We start from the raw sequence: 19190 nt of genomic DNA on the forward strand, positions 1-19190 counted from the left end.
TAGTGATATTTCCTCATTGTCTACAGTCCATTTTAACAAAATATATTTACTTTCCCTATCCCATTTAATCAGGTCTATTTTTGCTTTGGCTTTGTCAGATATCATGATTGCAACTCCTGTCTTCTTTCTTTCTATCAGTTGAGGCCCAAAACATCTTACTCCATCCTTTAACTCTGACCTTGTTAGTATCCACCCACCTCATTTGTGTTTCTTGAAGACAGCACATGGTAGGGTTTTGGATTCTAATCCATTCTGCTATTCATCTACCTTTTATGGGTGAGTTCATCCGATTCACATTCAAAGTTATGATTGTCACTTGTGCATTCCCTGGCATTTTGATATCCTTCCCTAATTCTGACCTTTCTTCTTTAGCTATAACCTTTTAAACAAGTGATTTACTTTAAATCTATCTCACTATTCCCCTCCCTTGATATGCTCCACTTTCTAGCCCCTCCCTTTTTTGTTCCCTTCTCCTACCCCATCTTCTTCCCTCCCTTTTTGTGTTACCCTCCCCCTTTCCCCCCTTGGTTTTCCCTTCTCCCTTACCCTGTTGGATAAGATAGAATTCCAGATCCCAATGGATCTAGATGCTCTTCCCTTTCAGAGTTGATTTCACTGAGAGTAAGATTTAAGTAAAAACTCTCTTCCTCTCCTTCTTATAGGAGAATTCTTCCCCTCGCCTTCTTGTGTATATCTTTGTGTGAAAAAGATTTATTATATTTAGTTTTTTTTCCTTTCTATTTTTTGGAGTATATCTTAGTACCATTGACGATTGCCCCCTCCATTTTTCTTTCTCCCCCCCCCCTTTCTCTATATCATCTTGATACCCCAAACTTTCCCTTTGTATGATTCTTCTTACTACTCTAATGACACATAGAATTTTTGAGAGGTACACATTACATTTTCCCCACATATTAATATATGTAATTTGATATAAATGTAGTTCTTATAGAAGAAAGTTCAAATAAAAGAAAAAGATAACATTTTCCTCCTTTTACCTTTCCTTCATATTTACCTTTTCATGTTTCTCTTGCTCTTTGTGTTTGGATGCCAAGCTTTCCACAGAGCTCTGGTCTTTTCTTTATGAATACTTGGAAATCTTCTATTTTGTTGAGTGCCTAGACTTTCCCCTGGAAGCATATAGTCAGTTTTGTTGGGTAATTGATTCTTGGTTGAAGACCCAGCTCTCTTGCCTTTCTGAATACCATGTTCCATGCCTTACAGTTGTTCAGTGTGGAAATTGCAAGGTCTTTTGGGACCCTGATTGGGTCCTGACCTTTATATCTAAATTATCTTTTTTCTGGTTTCTTGTAAGATTTTTTCTTTTGCTTGAAAGCTTTGGAATTTGGCAATTACATTCCTGGGGGTTGTCTTTTGGGGATTTTAGTGTAGAGGGTGTTTTGTGAACTCTTTCAATGCATATTTTGTCCCCTTGTTCTAGAATCTCTGTGCAGTTTTCTTTGATGACATCTTGTATCATAATGTCAAGATTACTGTTTATTTCTGGCTTTTCTGGTAGGTCAGTGATTCTCAGATTGTCTCTCCTTCCACTGTTTTCTAGGTATGTCACCTCAGTGAGATATTTTATGTTATCTTCTAATTCCATAGTCTTTTGACTTTGCTTTATTAATTCTTGATCTTTTGCAAGATTATGGTCTTCCAGTTGCCTGATTCTGACCTTTAAAGACTGGTTTTCCTTTTCAGTTTGTTCTGACCTGTTTTTTGAGGCTTCGAGATGTTTCTGTATTTGCATATTTTGGTCCTTCAGATTGCTGAGTTCCTTTTGCATTATTTACTATTTTTCCTGCTGGAAAGCTTACATCTTTTTGATAATTTCCAATTTAAAGTCTTCATGAGCTTGTGGAGAATTTCCATTTCTTTTGGAAGGTTTTGGAGCATTTGTGTTTCCTCTTCTATTTCCTCTGTATTTTGTATTTTTGCTCCATAAAATATGTCCAACGTCAACCCCTTCTTCTTGATTTTCTTGGTGTTTAGAGGCTGTTGCTCCTGTGCACTGTTAGCCATCGTTATGGTTTTTTTTTTTACTCTTTCCAGTCAGAAATCTGAGGTAGGAGGACTGGCTTTCAGTGTAAGGGTTTAATGCTCAAGGCCTCAGGCAAATTCTCCATTCACCACAGCTGCGCTGTCTTCCTGGAGAAGCCCAGGGTCTACCCTCCCCTTTATGCTGGCATTTCGGGTGTTACTGCTCTTAGGTGTGTGTCTTTGGTGTTTTTTGTTAACTCCCAAGTCCTGTGGGTGCCCCTTGCTCACTTCAGGGGATCCCTTCGCATACTTGTTGTTTATGGCGCATTAGTTCTGGGCACCCATGATGTGAGTTCCCCTTGTCTGCCTTCTGGGGTTTTGGTTTTTACTACTCACATGAGGGGGTCCTTTGTGCTCTTACTCAGGTCCCCAGACCTGAGACTGCCTGTTGTTCAGTCCTGGGGTGCCCCTCCCTCACTTTTTGATTCTAGCCAGTGCCTACTTAAACTCTGGCTCTGTCAGCATGGTGGGTGGGGGGAGGGTGGGTTAGCTTTTCGTTTCCTTATATTGTGGAAATGCCAGAGTCCCTCCTACCTTCAGTGCTGAGCCTTAGTGTGGGCTCTCTCTGTTCTTATGAGGATGGTTGTTTTTGTTTTTTGGGGGGTCTTTTGAGGTCTTCTGTGTCATTGGGTCTGAGGAGAGGAAGCCAGTCATGTCTACTCTGCAGCCATGCTTACCCGGAAGTCCCTCAGCTTTTTTCTGAAATCATCTTGTTTATCATTTCTTATAGCAAAATAGAATTCCATTACCATCACATGCTGGCATTTATTCACCCATGTCCCAGGTTTTGGAAATCCCTTCAGTTTCCCATTCTTTGCCACCACAAAAAGAAACTACTAGAAATATATTTTTTTTAAATAAGTAAGTCCTTTCCACTATTTTTTATCTGTTTGGGATACAGATCTACTAGTGATATTACTAAATCAAAGGATATAAACAGTTTTGCAGTCCTTTCGGTATAGTTTCAAATTAATTTCTAGAATGACTGGATGATCAGTGCACAACTCAACCAACAATGCTTTAGCATCTCATTGCCACATTCCCTTCAAATGTTATCATTTTTCTTTATTGTCACATTGGTCAATCTGATAGGTATGAAGTGGTGCATCAGAATTGTTTTAATTTGCATTTCTCCAATCAAGAGGGATTGGGAAAAAAATTTTCACATGAAAACTATTTCTTCATGTAATTTGACCATTTGCTGGGGAATAATTTTTAATTTTCAAAAAATTTCTTAATTATATTTTAAATTTTTTTCTTTTTAAATTTTCTTTTTTTCTTAATTTTTAAAAAAATTTCTTTTTTTCATAATTTTCTTAAAAATTTTACTTGATCTCTATATAGTTGAGAAAAGAGACCTTACTTGTAAATGTGTTGTAAAATTTTCCCATTTTGTTGATTCCCTTTTAATCTTGGCTACATTTGTTTTGTTTGTACAAAACCTTTTTAATTTAATATAGTGACTCATTATACATTTTGTAATATTCTCTATCTCTTCTTTGGTCAAAAATTCTTCTCTTTTCCTTATATCTGACAGGTAAGCTACTCTATGTTCCCCTAATTTACTTATATGATCACCCTTTATATCTAGATCCCATTTTGACTTTATCTTGCTATTCGGTGTGAGTTACCTAGTTTCTGGCATACTGTTTTCCAGTTTTCCCAGCAGTATTTGTCAGATACTTAGTTCTTATCCCCAAAGCTGGGCTCTTTTGTGTGACCATGAAAATGTGGGTTTCAAGACTTTGAATTGCCAAAACTGTAAAGATAATTTTAGTGTCTTGATTTCATATGAAAATTAAGTGGTCGCCATAGGAAAAATTCCCAAATATGAAATACCCAAGTCAGCTGAGTTTTATGGAGATTTTAATTAATACAAATGAAGGAATTAAGGAAAGGGAGAGAGAAAGAGTCAGAATAAAGAGTAGGAAAAGGGCCCAGGACATTGGCCTAGACCTGAGCTTTAAGAGAGACTAGTCAGTCCTTAATCACTCACCACAAGATCATTCCAAGCAAGTTCAAGTGTTCAAAGAGGCCAGCTCCTATTCAGCTCCTTCATTTTAAAGAAAATTTTCTCTTGTGTCACCTCCCCTAAATTCTTACTTCTACCAATCGCAGTAGATGCTTTTCCTAGGAAAGCCCATTCTTAGTTTTTAGTTCTCACCTTCTCTGGATAGATTATATCTTCTGAGTACTTCACACCTCTTTGCTAAGCTTGCCCCTTGCAAGTTGCCTGACCTTTTAGTGATTAATTTGACCTTCATAGGTACTTAGTACCCTTTTGTATTAGATGTACCCATACTCCATTAATCTGTTTTGCTTTGAATTTTTGTTTCCATTTTTCCACTTCTTTTTCATTATAGGAATGTGATAAATTAAAATCATCAGTGGTTGTTAATGTTAAAATTAATTCAGGTCCTTCTATGGCTGCTAGCTTTGCAGTGGCATCTGCTTGATCATTTCCTCTAGAGACAGGGTCAGTGCCACCTGTATGGACAGAGCAATGAACTACAGGCTTCAGGAAGCTAGAGAACAGAAAGAACTTCATTAATAATTTCTGCGTTAGCTATAGTTTTTCCAGCTGAGGTTAAAAATCCTCTCTGGAGTCATTGCATTCCAACTGAGTGACAAATTCCAAAAGCATATCTAGAATCCGTATAAATTGTTGCCTTTTTATCCTTGGCTTACATACAAAGCGTGCTTCAGAGTTATGAGTTCTGCTCCTTGAGTGCTAATGTTAGAGGGTAATGAAGCTGACCACTCAGTGGCAAAGTCTGAGACTATGGCAGCTCAACTGTAGTTTATGGCATCCCTCATAAAAGAGGAATCATCAGTAAATAAGATCAGATCTGCATTGTCCAACTGAGTGTCCAAGAGATTATCTCAAGGCTTTTCTGCCATGGACACTAGTATTTCACAATTGTGTAATGGTTCTCCTGAAGTTGGTAAATCTGGAAGCAAGGTGGCAGGGTTAAGAGTAGTACCATGTTTCAACATAATGTTTTCGCTATTTAACAAGGTTATTTCATATCTTGTAATTCTCTGATCCAAGAATGCCTGTGTTCTATGCTTTAGCAACAATACTTCTACCTCATGTGGGCACATAATTGTTAATGGACATCCTAATACTAAATCAACAGTTTTTGTCACTAGTAAGGCTGTAGCAGCTACTCCTCTAAGACATGGTGGTACTCCTGATGCTAATGGGTCCAGTTGGGCAGAATAATAAGCAATTATGCACTGAGAAGGTCCCAAAGTCTGAGTTAAAACATCCAAAGCTACTACTCTTCACTCATGTACATACAAAGTAAATGGCTGTGATGCCTAGATCAGGGGCAGGCAGGATAGCCTTTTTTAGATCTGATAGAGCTGACAAGTATTCAGGCTCAAATTTGAGGGGTTCAGGAACCAAATCCTTTGTTAGTGCTATAAGGGGTTTAGTAATTTCCCCATAGCAAGGAATCCATTGTCTGCAAAACCCTGTTGCTCCTAAAATTGCTCTCAACTGTTTCTTAGTGCTGGAGCACTTAAATTTTAAATATTCTCAATTCTTTTGGGAGAAATATAATGAGCACCTGCAGTCAGGATGAATCCCAAATATTCTACTTTGGGGAGACTCCACTGAACTTTATCCTTCAAGATTTGATGTCCTCTTTTGTGCACTTCCAAAAGACGGTGTTTACTATCTTCTTGACATGTTTCTGCATCTGTTGAAGCCAAGAGTAGATCATCTACATATTTGATTAATTTGCTATTTTTAAATGTTATATTATTTGTGTCTTGGCTCAAAATTTACGCAAATAAACTCGGGCTTTCCACATAACCCTGTGGCAAAAGATTCCATGTATAATGTGAGCCTTTCCAGGTGAAAGCAAAAATATGCCTGGAGTTCTCATGTATAGGTATGGAAAAGAAAGCCGAGCACAAGTCTACTACTGTAAAGTATATAGCTGTGCTAGGGATAGAGGAAAAATAGTATTTGTGTTGGAAACTATGGAATGTCTCTTCATAACATGATCATTCACCACCCTCAGATCCTGTACAAATCTAGAAGTGCTTGCCACTGGGCCCTCTCTTTGGTTTTTTAGTGGGCAGGATGGACATGTTGTATTGATTTGCAAGGGATTATTTTACTTGTTTATTTAATGAGTTAATAGCTGGGGTAATACCCTCAATTGCCTCTTTTGAGAGAGAATACTGAGGAATGGAAGGAGGTGGGCTAGATTTAGGTTTATCTGCACAGGAACAGCAGATTTAAGTAAGCTTACATCAGAAGAAGATGTGGCCCAAAGATACTCCAGTATATCTTCAGGTATTTCAAAAGTGGGAGGCTCTTTTGCCTACTGGCTCTCTGAGAGAAGTACAGACAGTAAATTTAAAGATTCCTCCTGTATTTCTAATGATAAGGAACCATCTGGGGAGCAAGTTATTGTAGCTCTGAGTTTGCATAGAAGGTCCTTCCTCAGAAAATTTAAAGGGGAGTCAGGCATCAAAAGGAAGGAATGTTGTACCTCTAGGGGTCCTACAGACACCATTCTAGGGGAAACTTTTTTTTAACTCTTTGGGGTATTCCTGATACTCCCACTACACTTTTTGAGTCAATGGAATAACAATTTAAATCAGGTACATTATTCAATACAGACCTGTTAGCTCCAGTGTCTAAGAGACAATCATAATAGGTGTTACCCACCTTTAAGGTAACATGGGGCTCATTAGTATGTGGAGGGCAGTGGATAGGGACAACGGGTAATAGGACATCAGGGTCCAGAAAATCAAAGGTTGTATCCTTTGATTCCTGTGCCCCAGCAACCCCTGACACCTTCATTGTGTTTGAGAAATTCCTTGGGCACCCCCCTGAAGGGTACCCCTCTGAGGGGCATTTGCACCTTGAGTATTTTTTGGATGAGCACCATTTCTTATATCTTATTGTTGGGTATTATCATTTTCTTCATTTTGGAGCACTGTCATTATTTTCCCAATTCCTATTTCTAAAATTTTGGTTTCTAAAGTTCTTACTTCTATAGACATTATAGTTATTTCCATATTTTATAAAATTCTGGTTTCTATGATTATTATCATCATTTCTATAGTTGTTATTTCTAAAGTTGTTATTAAACTGTGTATTCCTTCCAATAATTTTGAGAAAAGTTCTACATTCTATCATTTTGTGGCCCTTCTCACAGAAGTGGCAGGTTACTGATTTATCTGTGGATAAATCATGGGTGAGGTGTAAACTTAGAGTGGAGGGTGTGGGATTGGAAGCATGGGCAGGTTTCAAACTTAGAGTGATGGTGGTATTGTCGGAAGCATGAGTAGGGTTTTCTGAAGCTGCGGGGGTAGGGGGTGGGGTGGGTTGGTTAGAAGCAGGGGGTTCTAAGGCCGAGTTGGCAGGGGGAGCAGTGGGTTGGCTATGAGGGTTAGTGTACAGAACAAGTTAGGACAGAGATTCTGATAATGATTTTTAACTCTCTTTTAATGTTTCTCATAAAAGCTATAATCTCCCCCTGACTTTCCCCTATAGGCTCAAGCCGAGTATTTATTTCTGCATATTGTTGAGTAGTAGAAGGAACACTCGGTTGGTTTGACTGAGAAGTGGGTTTTGTAAGGAAATACAATATTACAGCTATAACAATCAAAATCCCAAGGGGGGAGTAATGTGTTGATTATACTTTGCCATAAACCCCATGGTATGAGAAATTTCAGAGAGGCAACTAATGCGAATTTTATAAATTTGGTCATGGAGCTGAATATGAATATGAAGTTGTTAAGTATGTTGTGAACTGGCTGTATGCACATATTTCTAAAGTAAACACATGGGGAGCAGGACAAGACTAAAAGCTTTTCCCAGGTTTCCCTTAATCCTAATTTTGGCAGTTGTTCCCTAAAAGAAGGAGATTTAGAAACAGCTCTCCTAGCCAGGACCTTAGGGCCCTGTTGCTAAGATTTAAACAGCTGTGTTCTATTTAATTTAAGGAGAAATCAAAGTGATTTTTACTCACTTGCTCTTGCAGCTGTGTTTTGAAGCAAGTCAGCAATGTTTAAAAAGACTGACTGACAGAACAAGTAATAAAGAGAGAAAGGAAAGAGATTTCACAGAAATTTTGAGGGTTTTTCTTTACATCCCTTCATGGTTGTCTGTGACCACGAAAATGTGGCCATTGGCCTAGGCCTGAGCTTTAAGAGAGACTAGTCAGTCTTTAATCACTCACCACAAGATCATTCCAAGCAAGCTCTAGTGTTCAGAGAGACCAGCTCCTATTCAGCTTCCAAAGCTGAACTAAATCCAGAGCCCTCCAGCTCCTTCCTTTTAAAGAAAATTTTCTCTTGTGTCACTTAAATTTTTACGTCTACCAATCACAGTAGACTCTTTTTCTAGGACAGTCCATTCTTAATTTTTAGTTCTCACCTTCTCTGGGTAGATTATATCTTCTGAGTACTTCACACCTCTTTGCTAAGCTTGCCCCTTGCAAATTGACTGACCTTTTAGTGATTAATTTGACATTCATAGGTACTTAGGACCCTTTTGTATTAGATCTAAAAATAGACCTAGCTTAAGGTTTTGGCCTCACTATAAGTATGAGTTAAGTACCTTCATTGTTCACTAAGGAAATTTACAACTTTATCTTCCCCTAAAGTATGCCTAGGTATGGGTAGAGCAATTTTAAAGTTCTCAATACATTTCTGATCAAGTATCTCCATTGTTTAAATGGGGAATAACCTTAAACATAACCTTAAGATAATGCTCCAAGGTAGAGTCTGAGAAATTTTAAGATTCACATTTGGGTTTTTCAAATACTAGATTATGAAGATCATTTCCCATTCTATTTCTTAGTCAGTGCCTGATTGTTTTGATGATTATTGCTTTATAATACAATTTGAGTTCTGGTACCACGTAAGCCCTATCTAGCCCTCCTTCACTCTACCATTAATTTCCTTGATATTCTTGATCTTTTATCCTTCCAGATGTAATATTTATTGGGAAAGAAATGGGAATTTGAAAATAGGTGGATAATGGGAAGTTTGTAGCAGGGTATGGAGGAGTTAAGGGGAAAGAGGGAATATTGCTTGGTGAGGCAAGAGAGGGAGATGCCCCTTGCTGAGAGGAAACAGCAGGGGTCCAATAAGGCCTGTTTGTCGTTGAATTGACTGAACTGAAGTTCAGCTCCCTCTATGACCAGAAAAGATAGTCCACTTATCTGACTGCGAATTCAAAATATAACGATTAATAACCAGTTGGAATTGGAGTTTTTTTCTCAGCTTCAGACCTGAGGCCAGGCCCCAGAGGCTGGCAGAGGGTTCTCCCACTCCTGTTTACTCTATATCAATCCAGTTTTGTCTTTTTAGAATCTTAGCAGTAGACAGGAAGCAAACAAGAACAGGTCTAACCTTCAGAAGCAACTGGGCCTGAATCTTCCGGCTGAACCAAGAAGAGGTGGCACACCACACCAGACTGGGCTGACAAGCTCCTTCTTCCTCCAACACCAGGCCACCAGTCCCAACACAGCAGGAAGGAAGTGCTAGTCACCAGACCCCACTGCCACTCCCGGCAGGAAGGAAGTGCTAGTCACAAGACCCAACTGCCACTCCCAGTTGGCCCCTTTCCCCCACAAACTGTCAGTCTTGTTTCCTTTCCACAATCGTCCCCTTTTTTTGTTGTGACCTTCCCAAGGTCACATATTTATATTATAGTTACCAATTTAGTAAATCTACTCTAAGGAATTCTTAGCAGGAAAGTTTGGATAAGGGTAGTTTTAGGGTTTTACAATAAATTCAGTACAATACATGTTGAACCAAAACTATTACAAAAAATTTGAATCTTAGTGCTAATACTACTTAACTCTACGTTAACTAAAACTAATACATTATTTACAGAAATTATTTACATATAATACAACAATATACATTGTTCCACATCATAATGTCAGTCAACTAGAAATATTTATTAATCTTTCTATTTGCCTAAGACCTTATGGAACTAACTATATACATATTTACATTTTTTCATAAATACAATTTCAGACACTTATTTATATAAACAAGGTCTCTCAATATGTCAGTTTGTGATTTTGTGTTTTGTGTCTAATAGTGTTGTGTTGAACTAATACTTAACAAGTTTCTTCAGATTTCCACTTCTCATATTGACTGATGGATCTCTTCTTTCTTCCATGTTATGTAGTGATGCATGCTATTTCCCTAATATGTGAAATTACTTTTGTTTTATTATTTCAACACACTCAGTCTTACACATAAGTCTCATTTTCAATCTGTCCTCTTCTTATATAAACAAATTTACAAAGTTCAAAGTCTTAGCTGTCCATTTCAGCTTTTCCTCTTTGTTTCTTGTCTCTAGCATCTTTTCTTGATGCTTTTCCTCTGGGCTGGTTTAAAATCTTTTCCTCTGGGATGCTTTTCCTCTGGGTTGCTTTTCCTCTGAGTTGCTTTTCCTCTGGGATGGAAAGTTGTCTCGAACATTATGTATCACTATTATTTCTTTGTGTTGTAATTTTTATGTTAATCATTTTTTGTTTCCATTTCTCAGCACGATCTGTTGTCTACTTATCTTCGATGCCTGTTACAGTGGTGTTGAATTTTTTCTGGTTTCACGTGGGAACAGTGAAACCATGAGTCTTTTCCTGCAACTATTATAGCTGTTGGGGGTAGTAAGCAATACTTCATGTGGTCCAGTCCATTTTATTTCTGTAGCCAATTTTCTATTGAAATTTTTTAAGTATACTATGTCTCCTGGTTTGATGTTGTGCAAATTGTAATCCAGGGGTACTGTTTGTTGTATCAAGCCCATTTCATGCAATTCTGCTATTCTTGTCTGTAAAGCTTGTATATATTTTGTTAATTGACAGTCTCCACCTATCATGGCAATGTAAGCTGGTTTACAAGTCCTTCCTTGCCAAATTGCATGTCCATATAGCATCTCAAATGGAGAGATGTGCAAATCACAACTGGGTCGTGTTCTAAGATGGAACAGAACTAATGGCAGAATGTTTGTCCATTTTTGGTGTGTTTCTGCACAAAATTTTCCTATGAATGTTTTAATGTCTTTATTTAATCTTTCCACTTGCCCTGAACTTTGGGGATAATATGGTGTGTGGTATGTTGCTTGTATTCCTAGATTTTTATAAATTTAATTTAATATTGACTGAGTAAAGTGACTTCCATGGTCTGAGTCCAATTTTGAGGGAATCCCAAATCTAGGTATGATTTCTTTTAATAGGATTTTGACCATAAATGCTGCATTGTTCTTTTTGGCAGGAAAAACTTCTGGACATCTAGTCAGTCTGTCTATGATGACAAGGCAATACTTAAACTCTTTGTCTTTTGGCATATTGATAAAATCTATCTGTATGCATTCAAATGGAGTATATGCTAAGGGACGACCTCCTAAGCCTTTGGTCTTATAAACTCCCTGATTGAATTCCATACACATTTTACATATTTGACAAATTCTTATGGCATATGAGGATATTCCTGGTGCAGTCCAAAATTGTCTCACTGAATCGATCACAGCTTGGGTTCCACAGTGTCCTTGTGCATGTATTGCATTGCACACGTGATAAAATAAATTTTTAGGCAGGATGGGCTGGCCTAGTTGTGAAAACCATATTCCTCTTATTTGTTTTGCTCCTAAGTTCTTTATCCATGATTGAATTTCCTGCTCATTATAGGCATCAGTTAGATTGTCCTGTTTAACTATTGAGAAATTCAATACATGAAAAGGTCCATCTCTAGCTCCAAATTTTGCTGCAATGTCAGCTCTATGGTTTCCTAAAGACACACGATCATTAGCCCCTGTGTGTGTGCTAGTCAAAGACCCAACTGCCACTCCCAGTTGACCCCTTCCCCCACAAACTGTCAGTCTTGTTTCCTTTCCACACAGATGTATGAAGTTATTATTTTTCTATCATAATATAAAATAGTTTTTTAGTAGTTTGGTTGGTATGGCACTAAGTAAGTTAATTTAGGTAGAATTGTGATTTTTATTATATTAACTGAGAAATTAATGTTTTTCTAAATGTTTGGATCTGATTTTATTTGTGTGAAAAGTGTTTTGTAATTGTGTTCTTTGAATTCCTTTGTCTTAGCAAATAGATTCCCAGTTATTTTATATTGTCTATAGTTATTTTAAATGGAATTTCTCTTTATATCTCTTCCTGCTTGACTTTTGTGTAAGAGAGAATTTGCCAGGCAAACATGCAACACAAAGCTGAGAAGAGAAGAGCTGTCAATCAAATGTATCTTTTCATTGGAATGTTCCCAGGAGAGGCAGTTGGAAGATAACCCCCACAGTGGAACTGAAGGTCTCTCTCTCTTGGCTTTGGAGAGAGGAGGGAAGGAGAGACTTGCTTTTGGAGCTAGACAGAGAGGTTTCTGACTGAACCCCTCTTAGCTTCTGTCCTATGTTGGGGAGACTTGCTTTTGAGCCAGGCTAAGAGGCTTCTGACTGGATCCCTCTTAGCTTCTGACCTGAGGCTGAGAGACCCTGGTGGCTTTTGGAACCAGGCTGGACCCCTCTTAGATTCTGACATGAGGCTGAGAGACTCTTGGTTTCTGAGAGGGGAGGGAAGAAGAAGCTATGTGTGGCTGAGGTTGGTGACTGAAACTGAAGAACTAATTGTGTCTCTGGACTTGAATTAATCAAGCTGAGATTATCTGGCTGGTTAAAAGAAGAAAGAAGAAAAATATTTGTCCTTCAAACTCTCTGACTATCTCTGATAGTGACAGGATTGACATTTCTCAAAATCCTCCTAACCCTCATTATAGACTAGGGATAACCCCATCCCTCTCACCTCATCTTCCATCCTTGTTCTATCTTCCCCAATGAACACCCTTACTTGAGAAAGAGAGAAAGAGTCTTTTCTCTAAACCTCATAGTCCACTCTTGGAAGGAGGGGAGAGGGGCGAAGCTGAAAGGCTTATGAAAAGGGAGGTGAAGAGAGGAATTGAGGGAGGAGGAGGGTAGGAAAAATATTAATCAATTAATCATCTAGGGAACTGATAGACACCCTCAAGTATCACTCTCTCTATTATAACTAGGCACCCTCAGGTTTCCCCTAGTATTGCTCTAGTCACTCCAGAGTCTCTCATTTATTACACTAGAAATATCTCCTCAATATCTTTTTAATTACGCTTTGTAGGTGATATATAAGAATGTTGATGATAAAGGTGGGTTTATTTGTGTCCTGCAACTTTGCTAAGGTTAATAATTATTTCAAATAGTTTTTCAGGTGATTCTCTAAATGTACCATCACATCACCATTGGAGTGATAGTTAATTTTCTCATTGTCTTCTTTAACCCCTGTTTCTTTTTCTTTTCTTATTGCTAAGGCTAGTATTTCTAGTACAAGATTAATTAGTAGTGGTGATAATGGGCAATTTTGTTTCACTCCTGATCTTATTGGGAAGGCTTCTAAATACCTCCACTGAAGATAATGCCTGCTGATGTTTTAGATAGATACTACTTGTCATTTTTTTATACTGTAAAATTTTTTAATTAAAAAATTAATTCTTCTTTTTTTTATTTATTCAGAATATTTTTCCACAGTTACATGATTCAAGTTCTTTCCCTCTTTTTTCCCTCCCCACACCTAGAACTGACAAGGAATTCCACTGGGTTATACATGTATCATTGTTCAAAACCTATTTCCATATTATTAATATTTGCAATAAGTGATCATTTAAAGCCCAAATCTCCCAATTATATACCCATTTAACCACGTGATTGATCCTGTTTTTCTTCTGCATTTCTATTCTCATAGTTCTTTCTCTGGATGTGTATAGCATTCTTTCTCATAAGAACCTCAAGATTGTCCTGGGTCATTGTATTCCTACTAGTAAAGAAGTACATTACATTTGATTGTACCACAATGTTTCAGTTTCTGTGTTCTCATGGTTCTATTCATTTTGCTCTGCATTAATTCCTGGAGATCTTTCAAGTTCACATGGAAATTCTCTAGTTCATCATTCCTTATAGCACAATAGTATTCCATCACCATCAGATACCACAATTTGTGCAGTCATTCCCAATTGAGGAACACCCTCTCATTTTCCAATTTTTTGCCAACACAAAGAGAGCAGCTATGAATAGTTGTGTACAAGTATTTTTTCTTTATTATCTCTTTGGGGTACAAACCCTATAGTGGTATTGCTGGATCAAAGGGCATGTAGTCTTTTAAAGCCCTTTGCGCATAATTCCAAATTGTCTTCCAGAATGGTTGGATTAATTATCCACCAGCAATGCATTACTGTCCCAATTTTGCCACATCTCCCTCCAACATTTATTATACTCCTTTACTGTCATATTGGCCAATATGATAGGTGTGAAGTGGTACCTCAGTTGTTGTTTTGATTTGCATTTCTCTAATCAGGAGGGATTTAGAACAATTTATGTGCTTATTGATAGTTTTAATTTCTTTATCTGAAAACTGCCTATTCATATCCCTTGACCATTTGTCAATTAGGGAATGCTTGTTTTTTTGACTTAGTTCCTTATATATTTTGGAAATTGAACCTTTGTCGGAGAGTTTTGTTTATTTTTTCCAGTTATTTTCCTTCAAATTTTGATTTTGTTCATACAAAACCTTTTAACTTAATGAAACCAAAGATATTCATTTTATATTTTATAATATTCTCTGTCTCTTGCTTGGTCTTAAATTCTTTCTTTTCCCATAGATCTGACAGGTATACTATTCCGTGTTTACCAAACTTACTTATAATTTCCCTCTTTATATTTAACTCATTTACCCATTCTGAATTTATCTTCATTTAGAGTGTGAGATATTGATCTAAACCATATCTCTCCCATACTGTTTTCCAATTTTCCCAGCAATTTTTGTAACAGAGTGGAATCTTATCCCAAAAATTGGGACCTTTGGATTTATGGAACATTATCTTGTTAAAGTTATTTACCCCTAGTCTATTCAATAGATCCACCCTTCTATCTCTAAGCCAGTACCATATTGTTTTGATGATCACTGCTTTATAGCAGTGTTTAGTTTGAGTTTTGGTAATGCTAGGCCTCCATCCTTCATATTTCCCCCCCCAAGAATATACCTTTGATATTCTTGATCTTTTGCTCTTTCAGATGAAATTTGTAATAATTGTTTCTAATTCATAAAATTTTTTTGGTAGTTTGATAGATATGGCTTTGAATAATTAAATTATTTTAGGTCAGATTGTGATTTTATTATATTATCTCATCCTACCCATGAGCAATTATTGTTTTTCCAATTGTTTAGATCTAGTTTTATTTGTGTGAAGAGTGTTTTGTAGTTATTTTCATGTAATTCCTGAATTTGTCTTGGCAAGTATATTCCCAGGTATTTTATATTGTCAAGAGTGAATTTAAATGGAGTTTCTCTTTCTAACTCTTGCCGCTTGGTTTTGTTGGAAGCATTTAGGAATGCTGATGAATTGCATGGGTTTATTTTATACCCTGAAAATTTGCTAAAGTTATTGATTATTTCTACTAGATTTTTAGTTGTTTTTCTCAGATTCTCTATATCATGGCATCTGCAAAGAGTGATAGTTGAGTTTCCTTATTGCCTACTTTGATCCTTTCAATTTCTTTTTCTTCTCTAATTGCTACAGCTAGCATTTCTAGTACAATATTAAATAGTAGTGATGATAATGGGTATCCCTGCTTCACTCCTGATCTCATTAGAAATGCTTCTAACTTGTCCCAATTGCAGATGACACTTGTTTATGCTTTTAAATAAATAGCTTATTATTCCGAGGAGAGGCCCTTTCATTTCTATGCTTTTTAGTGTTTTGAACAGGAATGGGTGTTGCATTTTGTCAAAGACTTTTTCTGCATCTGTTGAGATGTGATTTTGGTTAGTTTGGTTGTTTGGTCAATTATATGGATGGTTTTCCTAATATTAAACCATCTTAGCATTCCTGATATAAATACTACCTGAGCAGAGTGAATAATCCTTGTGAAAACTTAATGTAGTCTTTTAGCTAATATTTTATTTATTGTATTTGCATCTATGTTCATTAATGTTATTGGTCTATAGTTTTTTTTCTCTATTTTTGGTCTTCCTGACTTGGGAATCAATACCATATTTGTATCATAAAAAGAATTTGGTAAGACTCTGTGAGAATTAAAATTAATATCTGAATATTATATTTTATAAGATTTATTGATAATAATTAAAATAAAATCTAGAGTAAACTCAGCCTCAGTCTCAAAGAAAGAGGAGCAAGAGGGAGGAGTCACAGAAAATTATAAACAATAGTGTAACAATGAAAATGTGAGAACACAGGGAAAAGGATGCTGGAAGATGAAAAAGAATTCTGGGGAACATAGTCCTGGGGTTCAAGATTTCCCAACTATATATATCCCCCTCTGTGATCCTTTGGGAGACCAGTCTCCCCAAAAGGATCATGGAAGCATAACTAACTTATAAATTGCATTAATTTGTGGATAAAAGGAAAAGAGAACAAATATAATGATCGGTAGATTGAGAAAAAGTCAGTTAGAGGTCAGTCCCCTTTGGTATAAGAGTATACATTCAAAACAAGTAAATTCAACCTCCCCCCAAAGTTCAAATTTTCCATATCTCAAAGTTTACTCTGGATCTTCTGGTATAGCGTGTGATCTCTGCAGGTATTGTCATGACGCCTTTTCTGAAAAGTTTCATTTTCTGGATTCTGGGAGTTAGCAAGTTTCTAATCCTAAAACTATTCTCAAAAGAATGTAAACTTTGTATTATAGGATAATAATACACGCCCTCCTGAGGAGGATGGTGACAAACACAGGGATCACTCAAAGATGCATGGCTGAGTTCTGAGGTATAAGAATCAATTGGCAAAAGAAAATCAAAAACATAAAAAAATCCAAATAAAAGAGAAAAAAATAACTTGTGGATGAAATATAAAGTATCAAAGTCTTATGTGTAAAAAATGTAACTAATGGAAGTACAAACTATAACAGGTACTTGAATCATGGCCCAATTAAAGTGATTTAAGCAATTATGCACTTATCCAATCAGTAGCCAAGACTACAGAAAGTTTGACACACTATGAAAAACAGAAAAGGGACTAGATTATGGAAGCCAGGAAGGAAGCCAAAGCGAGGTGCTTCTTAGGGCTCAGGGAAGTCCTGCCTCTGACATATGTCAAAACAACTGAAACCTCAAACCCTAAACAAGTTCAATTCCTCTTGTCTTGGCTCAAAATTTCATTAACACTGGGATTGGTTGGTCTATTTGACCTTGTGCTCAACTGGCACTATGCAGGTAGCTTTGTGTTTCTTTGGCACTGTTTAGTGAATCTTTTTGTATTCCCTTCTCCTAGAATCAGACAGAGTCCTTAAGCAAAGTCCCATAATTTTTTAAACAATCAATGACATTATTTTTATAGTCTAAAATTTTGGGGGTATGCATTGACATTAGGGCAAATGTATTTTAAACTTATATTACTGAAAAATAGTAGAAGTTAAAGAAAATCTTCTCAGTATTGGTGGCATGTCCTTCAGTAACAAAAAAGAGAGAAAAATACTCAAATAGTATATTGCACATTCAAGGAAAAACAATAATAAATTTTTTTGAAATATCAAAAATATATAGCTTACAATCAATGACACATTCTGTCTGCCAAAGAAGGGTAGAATACAAAGGTTCCTCACCCCAAAATGAGATACATTTCCTTTTTAACTTGACCATGAACTACTGTGTGAGTGCAAATTATTTTCACAAAGTAACAGTTTTATAAAACAGTAATACAGTAGATAATGCACATTAAAAAAATGTACCAAAATTCCCAATAGCCCAGTTAATGACAATAGCAAATAAACCCCCTATAATATAGGATTCACATGAGTCTATATAGTCACTTGCTGTATGATATTTAAAAATCCTATGAACTGATGGATACTTGTCAAAGTTCTATAGATATAGAAAATATTTCAACCTTGGCAAAGATATTTTTAACAAAGTCTATTACTGCCATCATTCCAAAATTTGGCAAAAAAGCCTAGGAAAAAAACACAAACTTCTATACTACTGCTGAAAACCTTTTGGGATCTAAAACATCACCAAGAATTCTAGATCATTCTGGTGGAAGTAGATTAAAATGAAGATTAAAAGAAACTATGCAGAAGCTTACTTTGGCTTCATGCTTTATATAAAACTTTTATGGCAGGAACTTATATTCAGAAGCTTAGAGTTATCTAAAAATCATTTCTTAAGACCCCTTAAAATTCATTTAAATTCTTAGCTCATTAAATTCTCTAAAGGTTGTATACAAGTTGTAACCAGTTTTTTGATGGAGTCCATCCATCATCATCTATGTAACAATTAATAAAGGCAAAAAGGAAGAAAAGGCAGTTTAGGCAACACATTACCTCGATGGATTAGGTGACAAATGTAGCATCCCTAAGGAGTTATGATTTTGCCAATGAAAAAGGGTGTTTGTGGGCTTTTACAATGATATGTCCTTCAGTACAATCATAGTGGAAAGGTACAAATAAAGATCATGTAACAGAATAGATTGATTAGACTAATATATGAACTTAAAAAATTAACCCTTAAAGCAATAAATACAATATAAGGAGCATTGACAGGGTACTGGCAGTGAACGCAAAAACCCTTTTCTCCAATTCCAATAGACTTCTTCACTATAATGGAGGGGAATAAACTCAAAATAGTTAGCAAGCAATAAACATCCATATATCTTTAAGGTTCATTCCCCTCCCCAGTATTTATTATTCATTTGGATTTCTTTTGACTTACTTCTGTAGTTCCTCATACACGCACTGGGAAGAATCTCCATTCTGGATGTTGATAGTATGAAGATTTTCAAAACTTTGTCAAAATATTCCAGTTTTGTCTTGAACTCAAGCAACCAAGCTTGTTGCTGCATATTCTTAAGGAGAAGTAAAAAAAAAAAACTCCAGGGAAAAGAATTAAATAGAGCTTGTCAACTTCCAAATCAAATGTTGCTTCAGAGTTTCAAGCATGCTTCCTAATACCATTATTCCTCAAAAAAAGAAAACTGAATGAATATTATTTACAAGGAAGACCAAACAAAGCAAAATTCCTGACTGGAAGGTAAAAGAATTAGCTAGGAGGCTTAGAAAAGTATTGTTCTTTTACCTCCTCCCTAGGGGAAAAAATTCAAGGGAAAATAAC

General features: G+C 36.4%; 1 protein-coding gene across 1 annotated transcript in view; it reads right to left on the reverse strand.

The window, feature by feature from the left end:
• PYGL (glycogen phosphorylase L) overlaps positions 1–18936 on the reverse strand; it is a 254882-nt gene extending 235946 nt beyond the window's left edge. Inside the window, exon 1 of the mRNA XM_056821113.1 lies at positions 18792–18936. The gene's annotated coding sequence lies outside the window, so the exon portion shown is untranslated. The remainder of the gene's footprint in view (positions 1–18791) is intronic.
• Between the last annotated feature and the right edge of the window lie 254 nt (positions 18937–19190).

The sequence above is a fragment of the Monodelphis domestica genome, chromosome 1, assembly GCF_027887165.1.
Source record: "Monodelphis domestica isolate mMonDom1 chromosome 1, mMonDom1.pri, whole genome shotgun sequence".
In the NCBI taxonomy this organism is placed as follows: domain Eukaryota; kingdom Metazoa; phylum Chordata; class Mammalia; order Didelphimorphia; family Didelphidae; genus Monodelphis; species Monodelphis domestica.